At 30.4% G+C, this 23843-nt stretch overlaps 1 long non-coding RNA gene across 1 annotated transcript in view; it reads right to left on the bottom strand.

The window, feature by feature from the left end:
- LOC108565374 overlaps positions 1–23843 on the bottom strand; it is a 56418-nt gene that overhangs the window by 8319 nt on the left and 24256 nt on the right. The window contains exon 2 of the long non-coding RNA XR_001891174.1: positions 8302–8366. This is a non-coding gene — a long non-coding RNA (uncharacterized LOC108565374). The remainder of the gene's footprint in view (positions 1–8301; positions 8367–23843) is intronic.

Below are 23843 nucleotides of genomic sequence, written 5' to 3'. Positions count from 1 at the left end.
GTTGTTAATAATACGAAAAGATATAATTAATATTTATGTTTACAATTGCAATTTCTTTAATATACAAATATAATAGGTTATTAATGGAAAGACATTACTTAAATAGAATTGAAACAAACCCATAATTTTTATTTTTCTAGGACAGGATTATCGGATGGAGTAATTCAATTATTTTGATTAATAGTTTTGAATGTTAATATCCTTCTCAACGGATAACAAAAAAAAATGGAAAGCCAATAAAGCGCAGCACGTAATAATAAAGCAAATAGTAAATAAAAATATATGAATGTGGGTATGGCAGACAGGACGTTATTTTTTTTTTATTCAATGACTTTATATACCGGTGTTTATCGCGCGTTATTTACGATTCGCAATATTTCCATATTGTTTCGCACTGTTTCATTGCAAGCATGGATGGAAACGAGACTGGGTACCACCCTTTTGTGCAAGTGCGGACGATGGGGGCCAATTTCGCGTCGGGGTTGCGGTGTTGTGTTTGTGCACGATGATGCGATCTGGTCTGGTTTTTATAAAGTCCAGTTGAAAATAATTTACGGTGCGGTTAATTTTAATTGTAATTATTGCGGGTATCTGGTGAAGCCCCTCTGAAATATGTTATTGATAAAAGTTTCCGAGGGATCCGGAGGGCTGGATGCGAGTTGAGCCTCGTTAGGACCCACCACCGTCCGACGCAAGCCCATAAATATCCCCAGGCTTCCCCTTTTTATTTATGACAGTTTGTACGTTTTAATGAAGCAAACCAAACTAAAATGCATTTATACATACATGACTTCCACTCGGTTCATCCGTTCACTTACAATAATTTTGTTGCATCCCCAAACAGACTTACACAACATTAGTAACTAAATTTTTGTAAAGGAATTTTCTTCGTTCGTCGACTCGAGTTCTTGAACGAAATAAAAAGGACGTTCTTTCTCTTTTCTTCTAATTAATTATAATTAATTAGCGGCATCATTACATAAACGTTGCGGCCAGTAAATTTTCATTTCGAATGCTGCTGAGGCTGAGAAGTAAAGTGGATGAAAAGAGCAGGAGGAAAAAAATAGACGAACACAAATGGAACGGGGAAAAATAAACGCTTCAGCTTAATGGCCTTGTGGAAAAGGCCACTGTTTCACTTTAGCTTATTTTCTTTGCTTATGCTTTCATATTCTGTAAGCACTTTTTTTTTGGTCGTAATTCTTTTTATTATAATTTTACTGTCTTTCAGAATTCGTACATTATTAATCTTCATAATTTAACATATTATTAATAGCTGCATCTTTTTTTAATGTTTTCGGTTCATAATAAATTATTATTACTATAAATTATTCAAATAATTGAATGATCACTAAATAATATTTTTATTCCATTAATATTTTATTCGAGTAATTGGACTGTTCATATATCAAGTTGCATTTAGATCGAACTGAAATAACCGTTGTTGACAATTAATAATCATTTCAATATATAAAATTGAAAACTTTAGTAACATCAATTAGTTTTATTCATTTAGAAAAAATACTGTTAATAAGATTGCGTTGAATTAAAACTAATATTGTTACTAATAAATTATTAAATATAGTTATACCTCAGTCAGCGTTACCTCTGATAACGAATCTCTTATATAATGAAGGATTCAGTTGACCAAAGAAAATACTAAGAAATGCTTAAATAAAGAAAATGTCTATAGGAATTGAGTGTAGAAGATGAAGTTTTTTCAGTAGAAAAACTTGTTAGAAATGAAGACCATGATTCATATTTGAAAAATGGGCGACTAATAGCCGAATGGTTAAGTCCCACGATCGAATCGGCGCCGGTTCGAATCCTGGTCAAGCCAGACCCTTTGTGAGCCCTTTTGTCTAGGTACTTGCAGCAATAGGGCCCTCGTTCATCACAGATGGACAGTGAAAGGAATGAGGTTTCTCATATTGACCTTGAGCCAAGTCATTGGAAATATCAGTGTTAAGGATAGCATAAGAAAAATATTTGAAAATGTGATTACAAAAAACTCGAAAAAGAAAGTTTCTCTTTTGTGGAACGTATCTTATTCGTTAATCGAGGTATAATTGTATAATTACGATAATAAGATTAGACTTACAAACTTGTACAATAATTTTAAGTTGTTATTAACTATAACTGAATTTCAATTAATCCGTATTACCTAAAATAATTTTATATAACACCAATAATGTTCATCATAAAGGCATATGTCACCTGGTTCACCGTTTTACGATTATTTTTATATGCATTATAGACTCGACCATGGAAAAAAAAAATATGACTCCGCTTTACGACCACTTTTATTTTAGTGCGTCGATTTTTTTATTTTTATTATTTCGACAAAATGTACATAAATATATAATCCAAATGGTATTCTGTATGCATAACGGAACGACCAAGTGGAACTAATAATAACATTTAATTTTAATGAAAAAGTTCATTAGTTGGGTTTTGAGCGATGATGATAAAAGTTATGTATATAAATATAATAATTTTCATATTGCAGCGGAGCCACAGTGGAGTTATTAATAAAATATTTGTTGTGCAAATTTGAATATGAATATGAATGCTATTGCTGGACAGGCATATTCTGCTTTCATATGTGGAAGAGAATGTAAGAGCAATGATAAAGTTTTTTGTTTTTAATGTGCAGCCCGAAATGAAATTCCTCATCGTCGCAGGGTTGTTGCTCTGCGTTTCATGCAATGTTGTTCCAAAATGTTTGCGTTGATTGGTTAGGTGTGTGTATTAATTATAATAATAATATGCACTTTGGATATAATCACACAGGGTTACAGCTTTTCATTATAACAACAACTAATTATGTTTGCCCGCAATATTTGCTAACAACATTGTCAATTTAACTATTTCTAATCTAAATCTAATTAGGTTGAGAGCTAAGTTCTATAACTTTATGGATCAATATTACCTCATGAAATTAAAGCAAGTTATATAATTTAATACATTCATTATAATTATAATATGATGAAAGATACATACTTAGTTGGATATGATTAGTTAAAAAAAAGTTAAAAAAAGGGTATAAAACTAATATAATATAATTTCAAAAAAAGTCAACTGATACAAAGGGCTATTGACCATAGGTCTTTCTGTCCACTAATGTAATAGTTAATGAATGTGTTAGATTTACTAGGTAAAAAGAAAAAATCAAATTTTGAAACTCGAATTAAATATTGAAACTCGAATAAATTCACTACATTGATGTTTGTCTTAGATGAACGCAATTTTGATGAAAGTAGTAATTAAACATTTAGTGAACAGCAAATTTCCTACTTGTATTTTTGTTATATTTCTTATATTTATAAAAAAAAATATTAGATTATTATTTAAGAAAAAATTCATGTCCAATATTTTGTTATTTCTTGTTAAACTATAGAAATAAAGGTACAAAGGGGAGTCAAATTGAATATTTCGAACTGTGAAATACAATTTCCCAAAGATAAGATTATCACATCGCTATTATCTAATACGATTTTTCCTAAAATATTCATAGAATAATTTTTTCAGTATTTAAATCTTTGAATATTTTAGTTTTTCGGAGAAAATATGTAATCTAACTTACCTACCAAAACCGGTCAATATCATAAAAACACTGTTAATAAGATTGCATTGAATTAAAACTAATATTTTTGCTAATAAATTATTAAATACAGTTATACCTCTGATAACGAATCTCTAATATAATGAACATCAATATCAAAGTAATTGGAAAAGTGTTCGTAATACGTTGAACTTACGTTATGAAACATATTTTTATACATACCAACACACATGAGTTCTCAGACAAGGATAATGAAGAAGAAAATATTGAAAAGTAGAAGTAACAGGATAATGATAAATAAAGTAAAATTTATTTTTATATATTTGGGTGGTCGTATTTCATAAAATATATACAAATCATATAGATGAATAATGTATAAAATACGACATTAATTAGCAATATGCAATTAGTTTCTGTATATTGTGTGGATATTACCAATTTGCTAGAGGAAAACACGCAGACCCGAGTTGCGTCGCTGTGGGAGAGCTTTATTTTCCAAGTTTACGAGTAATTTTAGCCACAATTAGGCATCTCCTTTTTCTTAATAATGAAGCCCCTGCCCGTTCTGTAGCCGACGCTCCTCTAACTGATACCGCGTTTCATATTTCAGCGACGGAGGCGGTGGACGACTAATTAAAATTTTACCGTCAAACGCCGCCGTGTAAGATATTTATATGGGGTTCAGGCGAAGGCCAGATTGCGGTCGGTAGTTTTACCGCACGGCCTCTCGCCCCATGTTTGCAAGCAAGCTACACCCTTCACCGCACAAGTCATGAAACATTCAGTTGCATCTCGAAGGGAATTAATCTGAAGTTATGATGATTAGACCGTTTCCTTTAATTGGAATTGAAACTAGTCGTGCGTGATTGATGATCACTTCTTCGAATGTTACGTTACTAATGACTACAGGACACGGAGGAATGTTAATTATTCTATTTTCGGTGATCATTCGAATTGTCTTTAAATCGTCTTTAAAGCCAATTATAAGCATGCAACATTAACCAGACATTTTAAATTATTTTATTTATTTCCTAAAAATAACTTATTTCTTGTAAATTTAAACATTTCCTTAATTACATAAGTGCTTTAAAAATACTGATGAAATAAATAGTAAGAATTATTTCATGAATTCATTTATTAATTACCGTTTGTTAATTATCATATAGCGAACATATTTAAAATAATGTATGAGATTAAATCAATACAATAGTAATGCTCGGAACAATTTAATCAGGAAATATAGTTTATATTGGTTTATATACAGAATTTTACCTGTAAATTGTCTACACTAATGATTTTTTTTATTATATCTTATAAATGAATAATGCACATCAAATTACTCATATAGAGTCAATGCACGATCAATATTAATATTAGTAAATTGCACTTTTATTTCTAAAGTTTTCTTTAACTTAATTCATTAATTATCATACTTTTTTTTGGAATTTAGTTCATTATTTATATCAGATGAAAATAGTTTTCATCAAAATTATTCAGATTTACTATATGAAATTAATTGTGCTGCAGATTGCATTCTAATTACACAAATTAGGTTAAATGACAGTAATTTATACGTAATTAATGTTAATGGCATATGCGAATTTGTGATAATTTCACAAAGTCCACCTCGCGATTATGAAAGTATCAAATGAGATAGTAATACAATGTGATTATAAGTACAGTGATACCTCGTAGAATCTATACTTTCTTTTCGAAAAATAGAAATATATTTAGTTAAATATTTTTAATTATGGCGAAAAACTGCGAAAACATTTATAATAATTTTATATTTATGTTAAGACTCTTCTAGCGCAAATTCTGATATAGATCAAATGAAAAATCAATGATTAGTTATAGTTTATATATTAGTTTTTAGATACTCATTTTTTATTTGTACTGTACAGTAATTAACATCGTTAATAGCGCATTTATGGCTCGATGTTCCGGCATTAACGTTCACAATAAATGCATAAAACCTCTATATTTATCGCATCAATTAGATTGAAAACAGCAATTTACGTAACAAAAAATACGAGTTATGAGTAAACAAAAAAAGTACAATGGGATTCTGAAACAAATAAATAAAATATATAAAAAAAATATAAACTGAAAACGGACGAACGGATTCTGGATATTCGCAGCAGGTTTTTCGATGTGCAGCGGTGCAACCTGGGTGATAAATAAAATTTCGGTGATGATATTATTTCCAACTTAAAATTGCGTGTGTGCTGTAACAGGGATAAATACGTGGACAGAGCGGGATTACAAGTTTTTGTTTTGTTCGGAAAATAAATATGAAAAACTATAGCTATAATTCGTTCTAGTTTACTAACAGTTTTATTAATTTGTCAAAGAATGAAAGGTTCGTATACAAAATTCTGCTTGAAAACCGAAATTGTATTCGTTTTACATCTTTCATACCTAATTTGGATATTGAAATTGGAAAATTGTTACACTTTGTTTCAATTTCAAACAAATACAGATTCTAGTATTTTGTATTATATATTTTTTACATAATGTAATAATTCAGTAACATACATTTTTTTATATATATATTGTAAATTTTTGTTTTTGCACGTCTATACTAAGCTTGTATTTTTCTTTTATTTTGCTGATCTTCCACTGAAATGATAACTGCTGTAGCGTAGTTCCGAACTTAAAATACAACAAACTGTAGTTGTTCGGAGTTATTGTAAAACCGTGTCGGATGAATACAACAAATACACGTGGAAACAAAACAAAGAGAGCGGGAGAAAATTCTATGTGTGTATATATATACATCTTCTTTTTTTTTCTCTCTCTCTCTGCTGCTTTACACGGGGCCGAGCGTATTTCATTTCAGCCGAAGTTGGATCTAATGAAATAGAGCTGTGGGTCACCGGAGTTACACAATGCAGCCCAACAAAACAAACTGTTTACATTTCCCCCCAACTGCATGGAATTCGCGCGGCCGCATTCTCATTGTGCGAAGTCTTGAACTTTACACTAATTAGAATCCTTCAACGGATGCGCAAGCTTATCATCCTTCCGAAGATATTCCAGTACATGTTTGATTCTTTCTGTTATATATATTTTTTTCTATCTATCTATAGGGTTTTCATCTCCAACTTCCTTAATTGCTGTTATATAAACACGCAGCGTTTAACATGAATGGAATTACAATAATAATCTTTGTTGTTCGTATTATAATAAGTCTATTTTGTATATTTCTCATAAATACTTCAAGTAATAACTAAGCCTTCAATTATTTCGTTCATAATTTCAACAATGTTCAGAACAATTTAATCAGGAAACAGAGAATGATGTTATTTGTTTATATACAGAATTTTACCAGTAAATTAATGCGGAGATCAGTAAAGAAGATATTTCATTTCATAAAATTGTCTACACTAATGATTACTATAATTTTTCACTTATTTTTATTATATCTTATAAATGAATAATGCACACCAAATTACTCATATAGAGTCAATGCATGATCAATATTAATATTAGAAAATTGCTCTTTTATTTATAAAGTTTTCTTTAACTTAATTCATTAATTATCATATTTTTTTAAACTTTTATTGTTCATTCACAACCTGCCATCTCGGGCTATAAGTTGAATGTTTTTGTCAGACAGAAAAAAAAAGAAAACAAAATAAAAACTTGGAGCGGAACGATTTTCCATCGGAAATCTTCCTATAAACAATTATAAATTTAACTAAAAGAAATAACTCGAACAATAACAACCCAAATAAAAATTGATTTTGACGGCACTATGAAAATTTAAACAATAAAACTAACTTTTATTTTGTAAAGGGGAGGTCGAAAGTGTTGTGTATCTTTAGTCTGTGTAGAATTTAGTTCATTATTTATATAACACGTCGCGTTGAATATGAATAGAATTACAATAATAATCTTTGTCGTTCGTATTATAATAAGCCTATTTTTTATATTTCTTATAAATATTTCAAGTAATAACTAAGGCTTGAATTATTTCGTTCATAATTTCAACATCATGAAGTGAATATTGCGAATTTAGTGAAGTGTTAATAATAAATACATTATATAATATTTTTCAGAATTAATTTTACATTGAATATTTATGTTTCAATAATATTCGATTTTTTTTAATCAACGCATGTTTCTTCTTTCAAAATCTTGTCTTCATCAATCAAATAGATTAAATATTTATTTCAATTTGACTTGTTTGTTCCGAAATGGACCAAAAGTTAAATACACAATTACTCACTGTATGATTGGTATATTATGTATATTTGTAAGTAATTTTGATTGAAAAAACTGCAAATGATCGTTAGCTGTACTTGTATCAAAGGTAAAATAAGCTCTATACAAATATTTTTGAATATGTAGAGAAAAAAACTGTGTAGAGACAGACGGGAAAAACTAACAAACAACTAAACCAAAAAAAAAATGGATTGTGAATGTATGCAGTAGGTTTGGTAAGTAGGAAAAGTATAAAAATTGCATTCGGATTCGCGAGAATAAAATATTTTATGGTCCCGACGCATCCACCGCGAACGCGGAAAGCCTCAATTTAATATAAATATATATATGTGGATGGATGTATGTGAATGTATAGTGAACGCAAATGACAGAATGGATTGCAGCAGTTTTGTTTAATCAATATTACTGTGAGAAATATTTAATGGCATTGCATAAATCGTGCGGCAATCTAGGAGTGGATAGATATTATTGTCCGTTAATTATGGACGCAGCAATAAATAACTGACCTTTCGATAATGCGTGTCTGGGCCGTATCGTATCGGTCGGCCGCCGCCCGCCCGGAAAATATCACCTGAAACACACAAAAGAAAGAACGGGTGAAACTTAATTAATGTAAAGTTCATATACGCCCTATCGCGGATAACATGAAAGGAATCCTTCTTTCACTCCCACCGACGAAGCTTCTTTTTTCTTTTTCATTTTGCTCCTTTTATTTTTTCAATCCAGTCCCTTTTTGTTTTCGTTTTTAATTTTCATATGCATCCACGCGAATTATAGAAAGTACAAAGCCCCCGATGTTTGGATGTATTTCGAAAGATGATGATGATGATGACGGCGATGAGAAAGAAGAGTATCCTTTTCATGTTTTCCAGCTGCAGCGGCCGCAATCTACGTGCGCTTTTCCGCAGTTTTTAGTTCGCTTTTTATTTCTCTCTCTCTCTGCTGTTGTTGCTATCATTTCATCCTTCTGCCCTTGGTAACCGGCATACACACAAACGCGGTATAAAGGGACGGTACAAATAAAAGCGCCACAAAGCGAATAAGAAAGTTGGGATCATGGTTTTCGAGCGAGCGTAGGCAACGTTTGTAGGTGTTGCAAACAATTAGTAAAACAAGTTTGCTCATTGTAATTATTTAGCACGGCAGTTTTTGCTTTAATAACACGAGTCGTATTTACGAGTTGACAGTAATCGTCCCTCTGAAAACCGCCCTTTTTCAACCCCTGAAGCCCGCGCGACACAGAAGTACGTCGGAGCGCTCCAATCCGCATAATTAAAAACATCATTTTCGCATAACGTCGCCCCGCTTTATCTCCTGGCGTGCATCTCCGACATTCGCCGACAATGCACCAGAAATAGTGCAAAGAAAATAACAGTAGGAAATAATAAAACGAATCCACTTAGAATTGCAAAAATGACTTGGACCTCTATCAACCCCGGACGAAAGCAATTTGCATTCGAATTAAAAATTCCCATTTCATACTTAAATGAATAATCCACTTTTATGACAATTGCGTTTTCCGACAGTTTTCAAAAACCTAATTATTATTCGATATTCCTTTTGTATTCTTTCAAACTTTTTGGATTCTCTCTCTGACATCTATATATGAACTTTTACGGTGAAATGAAAATATATGGAAATTCGAGCGAATCCAGATTTATGTGTTTACCGTATGCGACACGGATAAGTTTCAACAAACATTCTTATATAAACACGCGAATTTAATTGCGTAATCGAGCCGGAGCGTAGGCGTTTTGTTGGCTTATCTAAATCTACAATGAAATTGAGGTTTCCAACTTAAAGCTCATTTAATTACAAATTTCAATTATAAAATTTATTACGAAAAAAAAGAAAGAAAGAACAATTTTTATGGTGCTATTTATTCATCAGGTAATAATTATATAATAAGGACAAAAAAAAGTAATTAACACCTATTGACATAGGGAATTATGCAATAATTGATGATATTAATATTCATTTTTTTGCCATGTAATGCAATATTTTTAAAAGTTATATACAAAATAATATTGCGTAATTATTTCTATATAATTACCATATAAATTAACTGTATTCTAATAAATAGATCATCCTGATCATTCATCTATCCGCGTCTTCACCAAATATTGCTTAACTTTTATGAAACATCAAGTCAACTGGTAATAATTAAAAAGATTTAAGTTACTAATTTATACGTTGTAAATTTTCATGAATCATAATTATTTCAAATATTTTATTACAATTTCTTTTTCATTGCAATATCACAATATTAATTTTCTATAGACAAAAATAAAACTGAATTGAAAATATCTGTACATATGCGAATATGATTTTAATAACGTCGCACTAAAAACAAATTGAGTGTTTTTATTATTGGAATATATTTCCAATTTTGCATATACGAAAGTAATAATTATTTATTCATCGGCAAACGTAATAAAATATCTCACTGCGGCTTCGTACCCTTTTACAACGCGACATGATGACACACACACATCCTTTTGATGTTATTCCTTTGCATATATGTATTAGATTTCATCCTGTCAAAGATCCGCTAGATAGATACGTGTATATGCCAATACGTGTAGTATACATTTTTGATATCCAATATACATGCAAATTGTAAAAAAATAATAATTGTCGTTTATTTGTATAAACCAATATTGATTGAAACTAAATTGGAAAATTTAAACAACTAAAGTTCAACAGAGTTGAATGTAAATAATATGTGCACGATTAAATAATGAAAAAGTATCAACGAAGCGATAAATTAGGGTCATGTTTTTGTAAATAAATTAGATTTAGCTGGTGGTCTGCGGGGATAAACGTGTGTCTTAATTATTACTTCGTCCGCAAGTTTGTTTCGCCGTTTTTTTTTTCTTCTTCACTTTCTGTGCGTCGGGAGGGAAAGTTTCAAAGCGACAAACGCATCCGTCTTGTCCGTGGTAATTACAGAACCGACACCAGATTTAGGTTACGTAACATTATGTCTCAATTCATTAAGGCAGTGTAATTTCGAAAAAAAAAATGTATTATTTTAATTACGTATTTTATAGCAATTTTTTCTTAATTATATCATAATTAATAATTTAGATTTTATATGTATTGAGAAATTACTGAAGTTGTATATTTTTTACCAAAATAAAAATAAAACTAAATTATTACATATTACATAATTAGAAATCTGCTCAGAAATGAATTATATCATAAGGCACTAAATATTTGTATTGAATTAGTAGAAACTAAATACAATCAAGAAATATTTAATATTAAATATATTTTAATTAATTGAAGTATATTTTATATAAAAAGTTATTGTTTCATTCAAATAATAACAAATGAAGTCTAAATGAAGTCTAACTATTACAAATTCTTGAAATTTTTAAACTGTGAATCCGGACTGATCGAAACCGCACTATGCGAAGTATTACTGTGTATAATTCTGGTTTAGAAATAAAATGAAATTTAACATATTTGTACCATGAACATAATGAAACTGATTCATATAATTTCTGTAGTCAGCCATGCTTTTCAGCAGTTGCAACATATAAATATGGAATGCGTAGCAACCTTACAAATGACACATGTCAATTAACGCACGTAGCAAATTGTATAGAATCACTGTATTATTTTATATAAATTTTACTGGACAAACTTTACTGAACTTTTGAAGATGAATTTGTATAACTTACGTCAGGACGAAGATAACAACAAGAAAATATAGGTAATTCGATAAATAAATTTACTAATTTTTGAAAAATAATAGTCGTATGGTAAAGATATGAATGAGTATATGTGACTTCGATTAGTCCGAATTTACTATAGTCCGGTTTAAGAATTACACAACGAACTAAATTTCAAGTTAGCAAACTTTTTATTTTTAACTTTTATTCACTTTTTGCGATGAAAAAGATATGTAGTACTTTTTGGTAAAGTCATGCATTTAAGCTTAAATTAATTAAATTAATAAATTAATAAGTGACTTATATTGATTTAGATTACAAAAACGCATTAATTTTCACGTATATATTTATAAATTTTATTATAAACTTATGTCATGTTATTCTGCTATACAATTTTTCTTTTCGTTACAACATATAAAAAATAACATAAATAAAAGAGACAAGTATTACTTGAATATAGATGTGTAATAACTTGGTGCTTCCAATTGCAAAACAAATAATTTTTATAATATAAAGTCATAAACAAATCATTTTTACAAATTTATAATTTTTATAATTTAAATAGTGACGTGAATGTGATGGTACTTATAAGTCAGACGACAAAGGGTTGTAAATAACGTAATTAGAATCATTTAATTTCAAATAACTGATTAAAATTCCTCTGTTATTCCATTTTTGTTTAAAATTAATTTAGCGAATAACAACATCGCCAAGCATACATTATTAAAGCTGTAGCTAATAACGGCCTTCAGACAGTGGAAACTCATCGAGCGGATCATCAAGAAACTGGGGTGCCGGCGGAGATGAGAAGGCCGAAGCTGATATTTAAATTTACCCTTCCCAGCAAGTTCGGTTTAATTTCGAATGCGGTTTCGTTTCGATGCTGCTCTGTTTATATACTGTCGTATAGTTGGATACAATGGGGGAGTTGGGATTCAACCCCGGATTATCAGAGCAGATTAACCGAGTAAATAATATAATTGGTGGGTTTTCGTTTATTTCTTAAAATAGACTGGAATGGAAGAAATGAGAAATAAAACGAATCGGGACGAAATGGGCGAGGATAAAGAGAATGCCGTTCGACGTAACAACGATGCACTGGATTGTGTGTTTCGAAAATAACCCTCAATCAAACTTGAGGCTGAAAAGCGAACACCTTAAACGTTTAACTGGATTGCTCGCTTTTTGAAGGGAGACCACAAAGCGCGCGGATAAATTGATAAAAGGGCCCATATACTCTGTGTGGTTGCAGTATTTTCCTCTCCCTTGATCCACTGCATACTTGGAGAACATTAAATTGAATTAAAATACTACCTCATCCGTTGTGCCCGCTGTGCACATAACTCATCGACCGCATAAATCACTGGAAATTCGCGGCCAGGTGAATTTATTGCATAATGCTTTCTTTAACTACCCTCCCGCGTGTAATTACGATCATTAATGCACGAACAATTTTATCTTCAGTTATTAATTGTTTCTCGCGCCAGAGCAGAATTTCAATTTTTATTTTATTTTTTTATTATTTATTTAATTTTTTTCGTGTTACATCCACCACCCCCGAGGATCGATCCCCGCGCTGCGGATTAACCCCGATGATTTATTAATTGGACGCCGGAAATCTGCGGCGCCGCTCGTCCACGGTTATATAATTTCATAATGTTCGTTTTTATTTTTTTCATCTGCCCCCTTCATTCTACTTCTTTGGCTTCGCGCTAATTTGAAATTAAAACGCTAAACTTTTCGAGATAAAAGAAACGCCAGGGATTAAGAAAATTAGTTTTTTTTCCCTCGCGCTCGCACACTCTTTTTTTTCGCTATGATAACCTGCAGTTTCCATTATATATCGTAATTGGATTAAACAGGCCGCGAAAAATCTGTCTGGACGTTTTCTTTTTTTCTCTCCACTTCCTTACCGTCCCCATCCACCAACGTTTTCGTCCTTCAAATAAATCTCTTTTGATAAAGAGGTTTATGATGCTGGGGGGGGAGGTCGAAGTATGACAGTGATACTTTGTGTGTTTGCGCGAAAACCTATACACATGCACGTCCGCTCGAAGTCGTAAACTTCCTTCACGATTATTTTAAATGACCTTCCCTTTAATGATTCCGCCGCCATCCATGGCTTGGGTCTACCCTGCCTTTTTATATGCTCCGTCGAATAAAATATTTAGTAGGTGACGTGAGTGGAAATCTTGAAATTAGGCGAGGCCTTTGCTCACTTTTAATAACTCCTTCAATGTAGAAGAAAGCATAAAGAAAAGTAAAAAAAAAGCTCAAGCTTTAATCTTACTCAATACATATTTCACAGTATTATTATATAGTAAACTGTTTCAATTAAATAAAATAAACTATTTATCTTAATACAGTTTTTTAATTCCTGAAGACACTTTGACAAATTCAGTAACTCAATATTATTGATATTCGTTTAAACTATTAAAGTTATTTATTTTTCGTAAACTGTTAAAAATAAGTTCATAACTAACTTTAATAATATCATTGTCATATTATTTAAGCTATAGTTTAAAGTAAACTCTTGAATCTTCTAAAATTATTAATAAAAGTTTATAAAAATTGAGTTTCCTTAAAATATTTGTAAAAGTTGTAGTAAATTTAACATTCTAAATTAAACAAATGTGTTAATTAATGCTAGTTTAATATATTCAATTTATTTTATGAATGTTTGTCTTTTAATAAGAAAAATAATCAAAAATTAAGCTTTTTCCTAGTCCAAATTTGTTTAGGAAAATAATCTTTTTATTTAATTATGTTCTTTATCACTATATTAGAAAACGGTGGCAATCGCAAGCACCATCAATCAAATTTCCGACATTCGAAATCCCGACTGTATTGAAATCCCGACAACCATAACCGACTATATCAAAATCCCAACTATATCGAAAATGTCTACAATAACATTTTTAAATTATTCCGGATTGTAGTGACTTTTCTAATTGTATTTGAGATTATTTCATAATGTTAAGGTTTATTATGAATAATTCAACAAAATCAAATTAATTAATAATAATTTATTGTTATTAATAATAAAAGTGTAACACAAGGTGACTACGCTCCGAAATAATTTAAAAATCTTATTGTAAAAATTTTCGATATGGTCGGGATTTTGATACAGTCAGGATTTTGATATAGTCGAGATTATGATTGTCGGGATTTTGGTTGTCGAGATTCTGATACAGTCGGGATTATGGTTATAGAGATTTTGATATAGTCGGGATTTTGAATGTCGGGATTTCGAACGTCGGGCTTGCGATATAGACCCATTAGAAAATATAGCTATTGTTCATCTATCTAGTCAATACTAATGATCTTTCTGTTATAAATATTAAAAAAAAAACATATTTCATATCCATAACTGTAACATAATTATATAACAAGAGGAGTTCAAATATAAAGCAGATTGCAGTCATGTGGTTATGTTAAAATATCTTGTATTAATATAAATTTATATATATAACAGATTTGAAATGTATGAAAGTAAATCAATTACATGAATAGCCAACAGATACTAAACCACTTAAATCCGTTTTGTAGTTAATTAACTGTCTGCACGATAATAAATAAGATTGGAATGTATGCAATATGGCTGATGTGATGATGTGCGGTGCGATATCAAAGCTGAAAATGCGTTTCGAATGCAGTCCTATAAATATAATCATTCCTGTTGACGAACTTATATCCGTTGCGGATGTAATTTAAATAAAATTCCTTTGATCGGAGCAGTTCCCAAAGCCGTTTACTCAGTTCACTGTTATTTTTTTCTCTCGTTTTAACGCGAGATGAAAGCGAACTAAATATATTTCATTAAATATCGCCGACAAGATTTAAGTCATCGGATAACATCAAAATGCATTCGAGATTTGAGTTTATTAAAAAAAAAGGATAAAAACATTCTACATTGATGAATTATGTATATGAATTTCTATCGTCAAGGATTTAATTAAATTGTAAGATTTTTCTTTTAATTATATCAATGTAAATCAATAAATTTTATTACGCAATCTACGACTTATGCAATTATGCAAAATATGCGTATACAGTGAAACCTCGCTTAACGAACAGAATGAATTGTAAGAAAAATGACTCGCTTAACGAGCGACGTTTCGCATAACGAGTGAAGATGAGAAGAGAAGTCCCGGATTACGCGCCTGTTACATCATTTTTAAAACTTATTATGTGTATTTTTGAATAAGTTTCAGTAAACGAGTAAAAATCCACTTTTCTAAAACAGTTTTTCTATTATATACAAATAAATTGACATTTAATTGCGCAGTATTAATAAATTATCGCTTTTACTGTAAACTTGCCAGATGACAAAAATTACACTGCGTGAAATGATTTTAAATATTTTATTGTGTAGCTACAATATATTCGAAAATCCATATGGATTTCGAAATAATAAAATGTCAATTTCTCAACTTCTACCGAACACAATACGACACAAATGGGAATTATTTATTAAATCGCGAGGAAAACTATTTATATAAATTCGGGCAGGAGTGAAAGCTCGCCGAGGGAATAATTTATTCCGCACTGAAAATATATTGATTCGAGGTGCCGCCGGGGAATTTACACAAAAGATATTTCAAAAAATCGCAGAAGAATCCTCCTCCACCACACTTCGAACCCCTCGGATCCGACGCTGACGGACCTTTCTAAAGGGATTATTGACTCCCTTCGGCCTCCTGTTGAATTTCATCAAATTGGGTCAAACACATACACACCAAAAAAACACACATAATGGATCACTCACGAATTTATAAACAATTTTCCCAAACCTCGGCCAAAACGCTTGCTCGCTTTGACATGCAGGAAACTTTTAATGCCATCAAATATTAAACAATAATATTTCGCTCACGTAGCGCCATTAAAACTCCATGACAATAAAAGAGTTATTTCGTATAAAAAATGAGTGTATATTGTTGAAGGTTACTGATGAATGAGAAAACGCAGATGGTCTAATAATAAACACTCGCCGGTCTATATAAAAAGATAATTAAATACCCTTACTTTATTTCAAGCGATTTACATATTTCAAATAACAATTTATATATACTGTCCATTTATATGAAAATTAACTAAAATTACAATATTATAAACACATAAATTGCTTCGTATTATATTATTATTATTAATAATAGCAGAAAAGATCTCTAGGCCCTTTGTAGTATTAATAATAAATATTTCTCTGTAACTATTTCCATAATTATTTCATGTTTTAATATTCGTAGTTAATTGTTTGTAAATATGTTGAAGTTTCTATATAATGTATTAAAGTTAGTTTAAATTTATTTAGTAGTTACGAAAACTATGATGTTCAGGTTTCTGATTTTTTAATGAGTTTCCACGTACAGCATATTAAATTAAACTTTCCAAGCAAGCTAATATATGTTTGTTGTTCAACAAAAGTTCAAAAGAAAGATTTGAACTCAAATCGAATTACTTAAAATATTATATTTAATAATTTGTTACCTTTGGTAGTTTCGATACTCGCGTGGCGTCTGAGAAACTCATTTGTATTTACTTAATTTACATAAAATGTAGGTGTATCAGAACTTATTATGTAGAATTATTAAAAAAATATTCGTTAGAAATTGATCGTATAATCTAAGCTATTACAGTACTTTTCCTTGTAAACTTTAGTATTAGACACAAATAACTATGGTCTAAGTTGGTTTCAGAACAATACTCTCTCTGTGTGCAATGTTGATTGATTGAAGTGATGTTTGTAGTAGCATTCGTATAAACGAATCTGTTTGTGTAACTGATGTACTTTTATTGTATTGGCCGAGTACATAGCATTCGGTGCATTCAGTTAATGATGTTTGGTTATGCATTTGATTTACTTAAATCCTGTTGATTTTGCAATTCAGATTTGAAGTAAATTAATTTACCACATTCTGCACTGTTATACTTCTTGTCTTTCTATACTACTAATAATATAATACTAATGTTAATAAATAATTTGTAAAGTAAAAAAATAACATAAGAATGATTTTATAAGATTGCTTTGAGCTTATATAATTAAAGGAAAAAGTAAAATAATTCAAGAAAACATAGTAAATATATTTTTAATAGAATTGAGATCAAAGAAAAATAATTGGATTTATTCAATGTTTATTTTCATGGTATATTTTATATCAAGATTGTTTACACTAGATGCAAATGACTAAATTGCATCAGAGTTGCTGATGTAATTGCGTATATCTATGTATAGAAGTCGACACACATAGAACGGTAAAGGAAAATAGAAATGCAATATTTATAGAACAAGTTGTCAAGGTGCAATTCTATAAATACGAGAGACTTCCACCCTTCGCCGCTTCGAAATTGCGAGCAAGGTTTCGTTGGTGTATTAAGGGTTGGTATCTGGTGACAAGTTTTGCATTAAGCATCGCGATAACGGGGCGTTCAATTCAAGAGTGGAGAGAACCGTGAACGAAGTGAGGCAGCCCAATTTATTCAGTTCCAGGGTACAGACACATTCAGATGCAGCAGCTAAGCACTGTTTCAATTAAATTTAATAAACGGGGGCTGTCAGCTTTCCAGATCCGAACTTCCCTAACCGAGTTTGTGTGTAGTCCAGTTAAGTTTCACTATCTCTAAATGGCTGCCTCCTCTTCGTCCTTCTTCTCATCCTCCTCCACCCAACCGACACTGCTCTTTCAAGATGTTTCCACATCGGTTTCAGAAAAACTATCTCTTGGAACGTGAGAGAATGGACGTAATTTCAATTCAACAAATTAACAGATTTATATGTGCATTTACAGTCAGGAATTTAACTAACTAATAATATTATTATATGTTATTAGTTTTGTTTATAGAATATAGTTATAGTTATTATTATATTACAGAAAACAGCCTATCAGAACGTATTGTATAAATTTAAGATTTTTAGAAATCTAAAGTTTTATAATGATATTTCTAGAAATTTTAATCTGTAAGTGATCTGTATCATATTTCTAATCATTTTCTAACTGATTTCTATGAAATTTCTATAAATATCAATCAAGTAATCTGTATCAGTTTTTTAAGGGTTTATATAAGATTGTTAAAAAAAATAAGGGATTTCTTTGAGATTTCTAATGAATTTCATCGTCAGTTTTCACTAGTCTAAAATTAATTTATCTTAATAAAATTCCTTTTATGGTTATGTCGTATATATTCGTCATGGTCTCTTGTATTTCGTAGCGCTTATGACGAATATATTCGCATCAAAACAAAAATACTTGGCCACTTCCTATAATACACCAAATCACTTAAGAGGTTAATAAGAAATATTTATCAAATTATTATTTGCGTTTTTAAATAATTGTGTTAAGAATAACTGATATTAAAATTACTTAAATAATTTTTCAAAATTTCTTAACTTTCTGAATGCATTTTGAATTATATTATATTATGTCCAAGAACAAGTTCTATCCGTTTGATCAATCTGTTCGCCCCAACAGCAATGCTTTTCGTAAGAAGACAATATACAGTTCGTGCGATTCAATTCCTTGGCTCTCGTTGTAGATCCGTTCGGATCTAAGACGCTTATCTATTACATATCGAGGCCAATTTTTCGACTTCCCTCCAGTTCCCACCGACTCCGACGAAATCGGTAAGAATATGTCTGCGGAATTGTGCGGGCCCTTCCAACAATTGCCATCCGAACACTTCATCTTTTCAACTCGAAATTGCAATCTCGATAACTGATTCGCAATTGTTTCTTTTCAAACAAGCGATATTGCAAACTATCAAAATCTCAAATATTAAAAGGAATCTACTCTCAATATCAAATATTTATTCATATTAATATTCTGTAATGGAAATTTTTATGCATTTTGCATATTGAAATTCACTATTTTTTTACATTAATTTTCAATTTTATTCTTAGTAAATATATATTAATTAATAATTTTAATGATACATCATTTATTTAATTCAGCATTTAATTAATATTGTTAATTACACATTATTTAAATCACATTAAAAAACATGCAATTACTTAATGAAAATATCACAGTGATTGAATATAAAGAAACATTCAATTAGCGAAAAAGCGTTTTTAATCAGCGGATACCCATTATGCTAGTGATACTATTTTACTTTCGGAGAATATTAATTGATTTTGCGGCTCTGATCATAAAACAATACCAAAACCGAGTATTACGAATCACAGCAAAAAAAATTGTATGTATTCATGGTACAGATTCGAGGTTCAATTTAAAAACGAAACTTTCGATGCGTCCCCAAATATATCGAAACATTAGTCAGCACATTCACATGATTTATTTCGGCCTCTAAAATGTTATTGATTCCAGACCAATCTCAGCGGTTCTCGCTTAACATCGAAATAAAAAGTTTCGCAGTTGTAAAACATGACGTGCGTTGAGTTCAGTAAAGAATTAATTTGGTAAAAGTAGTTTCAGAGAAAACAAAAATTCTCAAATAAAAATTTGTTTTTTTATTATTATTATAATAATACTTATTTTGAAAGTTCGAAATACAATTTTTATTTATATTTAAGTAATTATATAGTTTCTAAATCATTTTGTATTTTAATTCATGGTCATTATTATTAGTTTATTTTCAATTTAAAATAAATTTTACTTGTCACTAGCTTTTATCTTATTCCAAGCAATAATCTTATAGCAAAACTTAACACAAAACATGTTTCTTTTTTATTTCAAACCAAATGGAAACTGCAAAATAAACTGTGAGAATATTTAAATATATAATTTATTAGGAAATAAATATCTTCGCAATAATTTATAGAATATTTTTAGTTTTAAATAATGTATCGATTATTTACTTATGTAACAATTTTTATTTGTCAATTTAAGACCATTCTAATATACTAGAATTTCAATATTTATAATTTTCCTTGCAATATGTGAGATGAAGATGCATCTACATATGAGTGCAGAATAAATAATAAATTTGATGTTATGTAATTCTGTATTTCACGTTACCATAAATATTAAATTATTGTTGCGAGGTGTTGCTGTTTTCTCCTTGAAATTCCATCATTATCATTATTATTGTGAGTTTTCCATTTGTATCGTCTCTTTGCTTCGTCGGATCGCAGGTCGTACGATCAAAGGGACGGAAAGAAGTAAGTTCGAGGAACTTCTGTCGCTCTCCGAATGGAAACAGAAAGGGACGACCCGAAATAAAACCACCGACGAAGTATCTGTCTTTAAATCGCATTACTTCTGAGAGAACACATTTCAAAATATAAACATAAGTACATGCATGCATACACCTAGACATAGCAGAGCAGAGGGCGAGTGTGTTGTACGATTTATATTGCGAAACGCGCGACATACTTTCGGTCTTATATGCACGTACTCGCAAAGTACTTCCTTTGACGCTCTCCTTTTCAGTTTTATTTTTCGTTTTCTTTTTTATTTCTCACGGACTGGCCCGAGTATATATGCATTAAAATATACAAAAAAATATACATATAAAGATTTCTATGTTATTTCTCTAGTGAGACGTGAATTTGGTTTTAAGCTCGTTATTGCTTACAAAAATATATACACAAAATAGTATACATCAGCTAAATTATATAATTTAATATGTTCTGTAAAGTAGAATATCAGTTTGCCAAGCATAAAATCAAACACGCATCGGTTTCCGAACAAGTTGAATATGATTTCGGTTTTAGAACTTTCTTTAGCAACGAATTGTGTTCGATATCCGAAGTTCCAATGTAAGGATAAACTTTATATATACAAATAAATATGGAAAATAAACTACCACATATATTTGTGTCATTGTTTTATATGGGAAAGATATTAACTTAATGCAATATTATCAATTTATTGAAGTTTGTTCACGTGTTGTAACTGTTTTGTAGTTTCAAACCATAATTTATTACTTCTATGTGTATTTCATTTGGCTTTAAACTTTTATAGCTGTAAAACGATTGAACAATTGTTAATTCATGACAATATAATTATTACTGCATGATATATTTTGTTAATGTGTTAATAATATTTGTATTAGTTCTCACTAAAGTACGAAAAATGCACAATTGAAACAAAGCTTTGGTCATTTGTAACAAAAAATCTGATACAAAAGGTGACATGTTCGAATCTCACCAACAATTAAAATCCATTCGATAAGCACTGAAATGGTGGCAGAGCTGAAATTGTTTTAACAAATGTTTTAAGTGATTTTACTCGACGCATTTGTGAAGACGTTGGATAAATGATTTCCTTGCACTACCAGTAGTTTCAGGTGTGATTGCAGCGCAAGCTGTCGTAATTAGTTCTCGCCGGTTTTCCCATAAATTAGAATAATTTCCACTTTATCTGTTTAACTGCACAATACCATTTTAGATTGTGGTCATTATTTATTACCTTGAACATTACGTGTGACAATTTGAATGACACGTAGCAATTCGATCAGCGACATTATTGCATCAGTTGAATTAAAATCGTTGTGCACGTCTATTTCCGTTCTAAATCACAATAATTATAACATTATTAGATAATTGATTCTATTATCAATTACGTAACAATACATACAGTTTTGATAAAAGTTTTACAAAAAATATATTCATTTTAATTATGTATTTCTATGTAATATTAAAAAAATACACATATAGCAATTTCCATAGAGATTTAGCAGTTGCATAAGAGCGAAAGATTTATTCATGATTTAATTAAACAAAGGTAAAACTATTTTAATCCGCGGCACAGAAGTAACACTTAATCCGGATTAAATGGGATGAACGGAAATTAGATATGTGTGTCCGAAGTCATAAATTTTAAATGAAAAACGTATCCCCTGACTGAAATATATATTGTCTTTGTTACAGTCGTCCGTGGAGCCAATTTGGGTCAGCATGCTGTATAGTACAGTAAGAGGATAAGCAGGGTGGCGACGAATGGTAAAGATGGTTCACTGGCATCTTACAAAGAGCAATCAAACTACCGGCAAGCCTTCATTAGAACCAAAACCGAGATCGAGACCGCATGACAAACCGCAGTTCTTGGTTGCGGAGTGGAGAGGTGAGACGAGTTCCGGCAGTGACGTCACAAACACGTACTTTCCGGTACACGCTGTGCATATGTGAGAATTTCAGGTCATATATATATATATGTATGTGCGCTCTGTGGTCTTGTGTATATATGTATTTGAGAGTGTGTGTATGTACAGGGGATTGGTAACATGGGGAAACTAAATGAGCACTGCAATGCTGCCAATTACACGTCTAACTCCCCGAAGCTTACCTATAATTGTACAGAACTAATTCATATATCTGTAATCACAGCAACGTCTGTTACATGCAGTGATTTACTGTAATTACCTTTGACTAGATATATTCTATATACACTCAAGGAATCTACAACATAGCGGAACAAATTAATTACTTATTAGAATCGCACTACAATACGCGGAATCAATGTTCATAACTCAATATACATAAACGCAATGCGTATGTAGTTAGACTATTACTTATTCATATCATTATGTAGACATCAAATATAGATATAATATTTTAAGTTACGTAACTGTATAGAAATTTCGTTAGTTTTCATATGCTTATTATATAAATGTGAAACAATACATTTTCACATAGTAGTTATCTATTGAAACCAAATAATTACAATTAGAATTTTAGTTTTTATACGCACTTTCACTTATCCCGGACTGTTTGAAACCGAAGTATTCGAAAGCTATTTAACCGCACAAAAGGAGACTTTTAATTTTGTGTACTAATTATTTTCAATTTACTATAATTTTTCGTTAATGAATCCTCAATATTATCGAAAAAAAAACTACTCCAAAGTTTATTCTCATCATTTATCAATCAATTTGTACAATTTTCCTCGCATTAAATATCTTTACTTTACATAATGCTACAACATAGCGGAACAAATTAATTACTTATTAGAATCGCACTACAATACGCGGAATCAATGTTCATAACTCAATATACATAAACGCAATGCGTATGTAGTTAGACTATTACTTATTCATATCATTATGTAGACATCAAATATAGATATAATATTTTAAGTTACGTAACTGTATAGAAATTGTGAAACAATACATTTTCACTTAGTAGTTATCTATTGAAACCAAATAATTACAATTAGAATTTTAGTTTTTATACGCACTTTCACTTATCCCGGACTGTTTGAAACCGAAGTATTCGAAAACTATTTAACCGCACAAAAAGAGACTTTTAATTCTGTGTACTAATTTTTACAATTTATTATAATATTTCGTTAATGAATCTTTAATATTCTCAAAACAAAACTACTCCAAAGTTTATTCTCATCATCTCTCAATCAATTTGTACAATTTTCCTCGCATTAAATATCTTTACCTTACATAATGCTTCAATTTGA

Source organism: Nicrophorus vespilloides, unplaced genomic scaffold (assembly GCF_001412225.1).
Source record: "Nicrophorus vespilloides isolate i.1.1-1 unplaced genomic scaffold, Nicve_v1.0, whole genome shotgun sequence".
Lineage (NCBI taxonomy): Eukaryota > Metazoa > Arthropoda > Insecta > Coleoptera > Silphidae > Nicrophorus > Nicrophorus vespilloides.
The sequence above is the reverse complement of the archived record's forward strand: the minus strand, read 5'-3'. Positions and strand labels throughout refer to the sequence as shown.